The sequence below is a fragment of the Sus scrofa genome, chromosome X (genome assembly GCF_000003025.6).
Source record: "Sus scrofa isolate TJ Tabasco breed Duroc chromosome X, Sscrofa11.1, whole genome shotgun sequence".
Taxonomy (NCBI): Eukaryota; Metazoa; Chordata; class Mammalia; order Artiodactyla; family Suidae; genus Sus; species Sus scrofa.
In genome coordinates, this window is record NC_010461.5 from 124,568,872 (window position 1) to 124,577,623 (window position 8,752).

An 8,752-nucleotide genomic window follows, 5' to 3' on the forward strand; every position below is an offset into this window, starting at 1 on the left:
GCACTAGGAGCTGGCTGGAGAGGGTTACATGCCCCGGATCCAAAAGGGGGACTGCCAGGGGAGTTCCCGTCGTGGCTGTGGTTAATGAACCCGCCTAGCATCCATGAGGACCGGGGTTCAATCCCTGGCCTCGCTCAGTGGGTTGAGGATCCGGCGTTGCCGTGAGCTGTAGTGTAGGTCGCAGACCCGGCTCGGGTCCGGCGTGGCTGTGGCTGTGGCGTAGGCCGGGGCTACAGCTCCGATTGGACCCCTAGCCTGGGAACCTCCAGATGCCGCGGGTGCGGCCCCAAAAAGACAAAAAAAAAAAAGAAAGCGGGGACTGCCATACCACAAAGACCACGCACCCGGAAACGTCTTCTCTTCGTAGTTCTACAGGCCCCAAGTCCAAAGTTAGAGTGTTGCCAGGGCCATGCTCCCTCCGAAGGCTCTAGGGGAGGGTTCCTCCTTGCCTCTTCCTAGCTTCCGGGTGACGCCCAGCAATCTCCGGTCTTCCTTGGCAGGCGGCTTCATCAGTCCAATTCCCGCCCTCGTCTCCACCTGGGCTTCTTCCCTGAGCCTCACCTCTGTCTCTGGGCCCAACTTTCCCTCTTCTTAGAAGGACACCAGTGGTTGCATGTCCGGCCCGCGCAAACCCAGCACGACTTCCTCTTCACGTGCCTACGTCTGCAAAGACTAATGCCAAAGAAGGTCACACGCACAGGTACCTTTTGGAGGACAACTCACTTGATTCCACCCACTACACATAGCAGAGTCCAGATCCCAAGCCTGCAGAAATAGCCTCGGAAGGAAGGGAGGGAGGGACTGTGCCTCCTGAGGCCGAGTGGCAGCACACTGCACAGGCACGTGGGTGTCTGCACACCCGGGGGGGGGACCCCGTGGCCTTTCCGCCCTCGACCCTTCCCTCCTTTACCCCTCACCCTCAGAAAGCATCTCTGCTGGCCTGGGCTCTTTTCCTGGGGGGCTAACCGCGTCTTTATCTGCCACAGGTCGGGGCCTTTCGCTGCTTTCCCCCTATCAGGCCGCCACCCTGCCATTGCCTGTTTACCAAACACCGGGAGATGCCCCAGGGAATCCTTGTGTCACCGACATCATTCTTGCCCCTTGGAGAGCACCAGTGCCAGCTCCTGATGTGCTCAGGTTCAATGGCCCTGCCAAGGCAGCAACCTTTTCTTGGCTGGACGGTCCCTGGGTATGAGGGGCCCACATTGACCAGGTGGTAGGTTTCATTTCAAGTTCGACAGCGCCCTTACCTCGACCCTGATGGAAGCAGTGCCCCTGGCCCAGGAACGAGGACCTCTAGCCCAGGAGGGCCTGAGATTTCAGAAATGGGGAACACAGATTCCCCAAATGGGAGTGACGGGGAGAGCAGCCATCCCTACCGCCTTCCTTGGTTCACAGCACCATGGAGTCCGTCCACTGGGGACACAGCCCCACGGATGAATTATTAATTCAGTGCATTTGCCGCATCATGAAGTAACAGGTGTTTCCCTGAGCCGGCATCTTTGCTGAGCCTTCAGTGGCTCGGGAGCTTCGGGCTGACGCGGTACGTGGCAGGGCCAGTGGCTCCCATGCTCCTGTGCACACTGTGCCCCCTCGTTTCTTGGAGAAAGAGTCCCTTACTCTGAAGCTCCGTTATGTGGCATCCCATGCTCACAGTTGAGGCATTCCATAAGCCCTCAGCTAGACTGTGTACAGGGAAGGCCAATCCAAATCAGGAACACCACCAATTCTTGTGCGAAAAAAAATGTGTTTGGCCTTGCCTGCAGCCGCGGAAGTTTCCAGGCCAGGGATCAAGCGCCCAAGCCACAGCAGTGACAACGCCAAATCCTTAACCCCTTATGGGTCTGTACTGGGATCTTTCCACTGGGGCGCGACACATCCCCTTGAGCCTCTAGATTGGCTAAACTGTATTTGCTCCAGGGGCAGCCCAGACCTTCTGCAGGGCGCTTTCTGGCTCTTGGCCACTCTCAAAACAGGTGACAATCGGAGTTCTCTTGTGGTTCATGGACTTAAGGATCTGGCATTGCTATTGCTGTGGCTCAGGTTCAATCCCTGGCCCAGAGACGTCCAAATGCCATGGGTGTGACCCAAAAAACAAAACCAAAACCAGGTGACACCAGTGCATCCTAAGCATCCCAATGTCACGCCAAATAAATCCCTTTTCTTGCTTAAGTTAGAGTCAGTTTCTTCCTGAAATCAAAGAAATCCTCATAGGAGTTCCCATTGTGGCTCAGAGGTAACAGAGCCGACTAGTATCCATGAGGATAAGGATTTGATCCCTGGGCTCGCTCAGTGGGTGAAGGAGCTGGCATTGCCATGAGGTGCAGAGACGTAAGTGTCACAGATGTGGCTTGCATCCCCAGTTGAGTTGCTGTGGCTGTGGTGCAGGCCAGCGGCTGCAGCTCGGATTTGACGCCCAGCCTGGGAACTTCCATATGCCGCAGGCACAGCCCTAAAAAGACCCCCCAAAATAAATAAATAAATAAATAAATAAAATTTTAAAAATCTAACATACAAAATCCTCTTAGCGTGTGGGAGAGAAGATGGGAGACAGTTGATTGCTCCAAGGGCAGCTGCATTCATCTGAGCCCAGCAATGGGGAGCGGGGTGGGGGGACCATAATCTCCAAGGCCACTGGACGGGTCCTGTTGTGACCCTGTGCCTCTTCCCCTCCAAGCCCTGAAGCTCGGACCTGGTTGCTGCCAAGAGGTCAGGAACCCAATCTCTTATTTTCCCACTCGAGGTACATTCCCCACCGGGTCCCCACCCCGGCCTTACCAGATGCCCGACTGGGATCCCCAATACCCTGTAGTCACTCATGACCTGCCCACTGGCTTCCCCAGAAGGAGCTCCCAGGGCAGCAGGGGCCAGACCACAGGCTGAAACTGTCCAGCTTCTCGTCTCTGGGGAGCCTCGACTCTGCTCTCTGTCAATGGAAGGGGCTGTGCTCTCCTAAGACTCCGTGTTTGCCCCTCTCTTGCCCACAGCTTGTGCCTTTAGTGCTGCAGCCAAATGCAACGTCACCTAGATTTTCCTCTAGGTTAGCGTCTCCTAGGATTGTGTAGTTTTGCATTTCACATTTAGGTCTATCTTTTTTTTTTTTTTTTTTTTTTTTTAGGGCTGCATTTGCCACATATAGAAGTTCCCAGGCAAGGGGTGGAATTGGAGCTGCAGCTGCCGGCCTGCACCACAGCCACGGCAACGCCAGATCCTTAACCTACTGATGGAGGCCAGGGATTGAACCCACATCCTCATGGATACCAGTCAGGTTCTTAGGTCTCTGATGCATTTTGAGTTAATTTTTGTGAAAAGTATAAGGTCTGTGTCCAGATTCATTTTTTTGCACATGGGTGTCCAGTTGTTTCGGCGTCATTTGTTGAAAAGATATCCTTTCTCCATGGAGTTTCCTTTGCTTCTTTGTCGAAGATCAGTTGACAGTCAACCCCTGGCCTGGGAACCTCCATTTCGCAAAACTAAAAACTTTGTTCGGGGAGTTCCCGTCGTGGCGCAGTGGTTAACGAATCCGACTAGGAACCATGAGGTTGCGGGTTCGGTCCCTGCCCTTGCTCAGTGGGTTAACGATCCGGCGTTGCCGAGAGCTGTGGTGTAGGTTGCAGACGCGGCTCGGATCCCGCGTTGCTGTGGCTCTGGCGTAGGCCAGTGGCTACAGCTCCAATTGGACCCCTAGCCTGGGAACCTCCATATGCCGCGGGAGCGGCCCAAGAAATAGCAACAACAACAACAACAAAAGACAAAAAAAAAAAAAAAAAAGTAAAAACTTTGTTCGTGCCAGAGAGGAAGCAAACATTGGTCTAGGGGACATCTCACGTCCTGGCTCATGGGGACGTGAATATTTGCTTTACTAGTCTTTTTAAAAATTCTATTTTACACCCTTTTTTTTTTCTGACAGGTAAGGCCTCGTTGTTTCTCCAAGTATTCCTACCAATTTCTACCCCCAGGTTCAACAGGTGCAGATATGAAGAGGAAAACCTCTGTATGTTGCACTGGGAGCCCGCACACAAGTTTTCAGAACAACACTGCTGCAGTGGCAACTGGAAACAACTGAAATGCCCTTCAGCAAGAGAATGGGGGAGTTCCCTGGTGGCTAAGTGAGTTAAGGATCCAGAATCGTCACTGCTGTGGCACAGGAATTTCTGTGTCCTGCTGGCAGAGCCAGAAAAAAAAAAAAAAAAAGTGGGTAAAATAGAAAAAATTTTTTCCAAATTTTTCTTTTGTCTTTTTTTTAGGGCCGCATTCAAGGCATATGGAGGTTCCCAGGCTAGGGGCTGAATTGGAGCTGCAGCTGCCAGCCTACACCACAGCTGCAGCAACTCGGGATCCGAGCCCCACCTGTGACCTACACCACAGCTCACAGCAACGCCAGATCCTTGACCCACTGAGCAAGGCCAGAGATTGAACCTGCGGCCTCATGGATGCTAGTCGGGTTCATTAACCCCTGAGTCACGACGGGAACTCATTTTCCAAAATTTTTTTTTTTTATTTTATTTTTTTGCCATTTCTTGGGCTGCTCCCGTGCCATATGGAGGTTCCAGGCTAGGGGTCCAATCGGAGCTGTAGCTGCTGGCCTACGCCAGAGCCACAGCAACGCGGGATCTGAGCCGCGACCCACACCACAGCTCACGGCAACGCCGGATCGTTAACCCACTGAGCAAGGGCAGGGACCGAACCCACAACCTCATGGTTCCTAGTTGAATTCGTTAACCACTGAGCCACGACGGGAACTCCTTTTCCCAATTTTAAAAAGCAAGAGAACGATAAATCTAAATGTGACCTATTGGTCACCATTGCGGGGACAAGTCACGATGGTATAAGGAAGTTACTGGTAACGGCCCCAAGCCGGGCTGGACTGGCAGCTTCACAGGTGTTAATGAGCTTATTTTTATTTTTGTATTTGTTTATTTATTTATTTATTTATAGAGACCTACACCCCAGCTCACAGCAACGCCGGATCCTCAGCCTACTGAGTGAAGCCAGGGATCGAACCTTTGCTCCATGGATGCTAGGCAGATTTGTTTCTGCTAAGCCACAACCGGAACTCCCCAGTCCTTTTTATTTATTTATTTATTTATTTATTTTCATCTTTGAATGGCCACACCCACGGTGTATGGACTTCCCCAGGCTAGAGATCAAATCAGAGCTACAGCCGCTGGCCTACAACACAGCCACAGCAACGCCAGATCCCAGCCGCCTCTGTGACCTACACCACAGCTCCATGGCAACGCCAGATCCTTGACCCACCGAGCAAGGCCAGGGATTAAACCCACATTGTCAAGGATACTTGCTGGGTTCTTTACCTGCTGAGCCACAATGGGAATTCCCCAGAAGTTCCTGATTCTAATGTAGTTAAATCTATCAATTTTATATATATATATAGTGTGTGTATGTGTGTGTGTGTGCGTGTGTGCGTGTGTGTGTCTTTTTGCTATTTCTTGGGCCGCTCTCGCGGCATATGGAGGGTCCCAGGCTAGGGGTCGAATAGGAGCTTTAGCCGCCAGCCTACGCCAGAGCCACAGCAAAGCCAGATCCGAGCCACGTCTGCAACCTACAGCACAGCTCACGGCAACGCCGGATCATTTTTTTTTTTTTTTTTTTTTTTTTTTTTTGTCTTTTGCTATTTCTTTGGGCTGCTCCCACGGCATATGGAGGTTCCCAGGCTAGGGGTCGAATCGGAGCTGTAGCCACTGGCCTACGCCAGAGCCACAGCAACGCTGGATCCGAGCCGCATCTGCAACCTACACCACAGCTCACGGCAACGCAGGATCGTTAACCCACTGAGCAAGGGCAGGGATCGAACCCGCAACCTCATGGTTCCTAGTCGGATTCGTTAACCACTGCACCACGACGGGAACTCCCAACGCCGGATCATTAACCCACTGAGCAAGGCCAGGGATCGAACCTGCAACCTCATGGTTCCTAGTCGGATTTGTTAACCACTGCGCCTCGATGGGAACTCCTATCAATTATATTTTTTAAGGATTAATGCTTTTTATGGTTGGTTTAAGACATCCTTCACCAGGAGTTCCCTTCATGGCTCAACTGTTAATGACCCGGACTAGGATTCATGAGGACGTGGGTTCGATCCCTGACTTTGCTCAGTGGGTTAAGGATCTGGCATTGCCGTGAGCTGTGGTGTAGGTCGCAGACGCAGCTCAGATCCCACATTTCTGTGGTGTAGACCGGCAGCTGTAGCTCCAGTTTGACCCCTAGTCTGGGAACTTCCATATGCTGGTGGGTACAGCCAGAAAAAGCAAAAAAAAAAAAAGACATCCTTCCCCACCCAAGGTCAAAAAGACAATTACCTATATTTTCCTATAAGAATTTTAAAGTTTCCAGCAGAGTTTCTGTGCCTGCCCGATTGCATCTCCTCTTATTAAATCTATTTCTTGCCTATCATCAAAAAAAAGAATTTTAACGTTTCCTTTTTGACATGTAAATCGTTATTCCATCTGGAAATGACTTTTTTTTTTTCTTTCCTTTTTTAGGGCCGCACTCGAGTGGCATATGGAGGCTCCCAGGCTAGGGGTCGAATTGGAGCTGCAGCCGCCGGCCTACACCACAGCCACAGCCACGCGGGATCCGAGCCCCATCTGTGACCTACACCTCAGCTCACGGCAACGCCGGATCCTTGACCGGCAAGGCCAGGGATGGAACCTACGTCCTCATGGAGACTAGTCCGGTTCGTTAATGCTAAGCCAAGATGGGAATGCCTGGAAACGACTTTTGTGGAAGGTGTGATGGAGGGATCCGCTGCCAGTTTCCCTGCGGATGAATCGCCTCGATTTCCTTCTCAGTGGTCCAGCTTTGCGTGGTTGGTATCTGGCTCTTGATTTTGTCCCCTTGGCCAGTTTGTCCACCTTGGTGCTAATACGTACAACTGAGTAGGGTCTAGCTCGGAAACACGAGTCTAGTAAAACAAAAAATCTTTTCGCAGGGTTCCCCTCACGGCTCAGCAGTTAATGAACGAGACTAGGATCCATGAGGTTTCGGCTTCGATCCAGTGAAGCCCAGCAGCTCTCGCCCCGATTCTGCCCCAAGCCTGGGAACTTCTATTTGCCGCGGGTGCAGCCCTGAAAGGCAAAGGAGGGAAAAAAAGTCTTTTCACAGACCTCATGACTCAGCAAATTAGAGGGAACTGCCTGATCAAATCAGTAGGTGCTGATAGGGCATTTGATAGAATTCAAAGTTCATTCCTTTAAAAAAAATGTGAAGGAGTTCCCTAGCGACCTGGGGTTAAGATCCGGCATTGTCACTGCTGTGACTCAGGTTCAACCCCTGGCCCAGGATCCCCTGCATGACAAAGTAATTAATTTATTCATGTTATTCTTCTTTTTTTCTTTTTCTTTCTTTCTTTCTTTCTTCCTTCCTTTCTTTCTTTTTTTTTTTTTTTTTTTTGGCTTTTTGCCTTTTCTAGGGCCGCTCCCGTGGCATCTGGAGGGTCCCAGGCTAGGGGTCCAATCGGAGCTGGAGCCGCCGGCCTACGCCAGAGCCACAGCCACGCGGAATCCGAGCCATGTCTGCGACCCACACCCCAGCTCACGGCAACGCCGGGTCCTTAACCCACTGAGCGAGGCCAGGGAACAAACCTGCAACCTCATGGTTCCTAGTCGGATTCGTTAACCACTGCGCCACGACGGGAACTCCTAATATTATTTTTCTTTTCAGGTCCACACCTAATGTATGTGCCTCACAGCCCTGAAAGAAATTCCTTATGCTTATTTTAGAAATGTATACTTTACAATTGTGCAGCTTAGAGTCTTAATTGCACCCCAAACACCACCACCGTAAGCTACAGATTAGGTGCCCCGAGCACAACTGCCTGTGAGTCACGAATGGTAAGCACAGGCTGTTTCTTTTGCGGACCTTCCTAAATTGGCCTAATCACTAATCAGTGCGCCCTTCTCGCAAGCATTTTTATTTCTAGGGAAGATCCAGACAGGATAACCCGGAACACCACCAGGGTCCCGCTGAGATCTCCCGACACCAGCCTTAATGACTAAAGATTCCACTCCCCCCCCCAAAAATAAAGATTCTACTCCCCCCAAAGAAAGTGTGTTTACCTCCAACCCTGATTCTTATCCAGAAACCTGTTCTTCTCCTTATAACTATAAAACTTCTTTAAGGCATTAGCCCGCTGTGACCCTCCTTTGCCTGGCAAAGCAGCCAAGCCATTTTTTTCTCCTTTACCCAAAACTCTGTCTCTGCAGTTCAGTGCTGCACCAGCAGACAGAGGCCGAATTCCAGCAACACACCTGCCCTAAAAATTTCACAGGCTAGAGGCAGAATCAGAGCTACAGCCTGTGCCACAGCCATAGCAACTCAGTATCTGAGCTGCATCTGCGACCTACACCACAGCTCAGGGCAAGGCGGGATCCTTGACCCACTGAGCAAGGCCAGGAATCGAACCCACATCCTCATGGGCACTATGTCAAATTCCTTTTCTTTTTTTTTTTTTTTTTTTGTCTTTTTAGGGCCACACCCATGGCACATGGAGGTTCCCAGGCCAGGAGTCCAATTGGAGCTGTAGACGCCGGCATACACCACAGCCACAGCAACGTGGGATCCGAGCAGCGTCTGTGACCTACACTACAGCTCACGGCAACACCAGATCCCCAACCCACGGAGTGAGGCCAGGGATCAAACCAGCAACCTCATGGTTCCTAGTCAGATTCGTTTCCGCTGTGCCACTCTGTCAAATTCTTAACCCACTGAGCCACAACAGACACTCCAATTA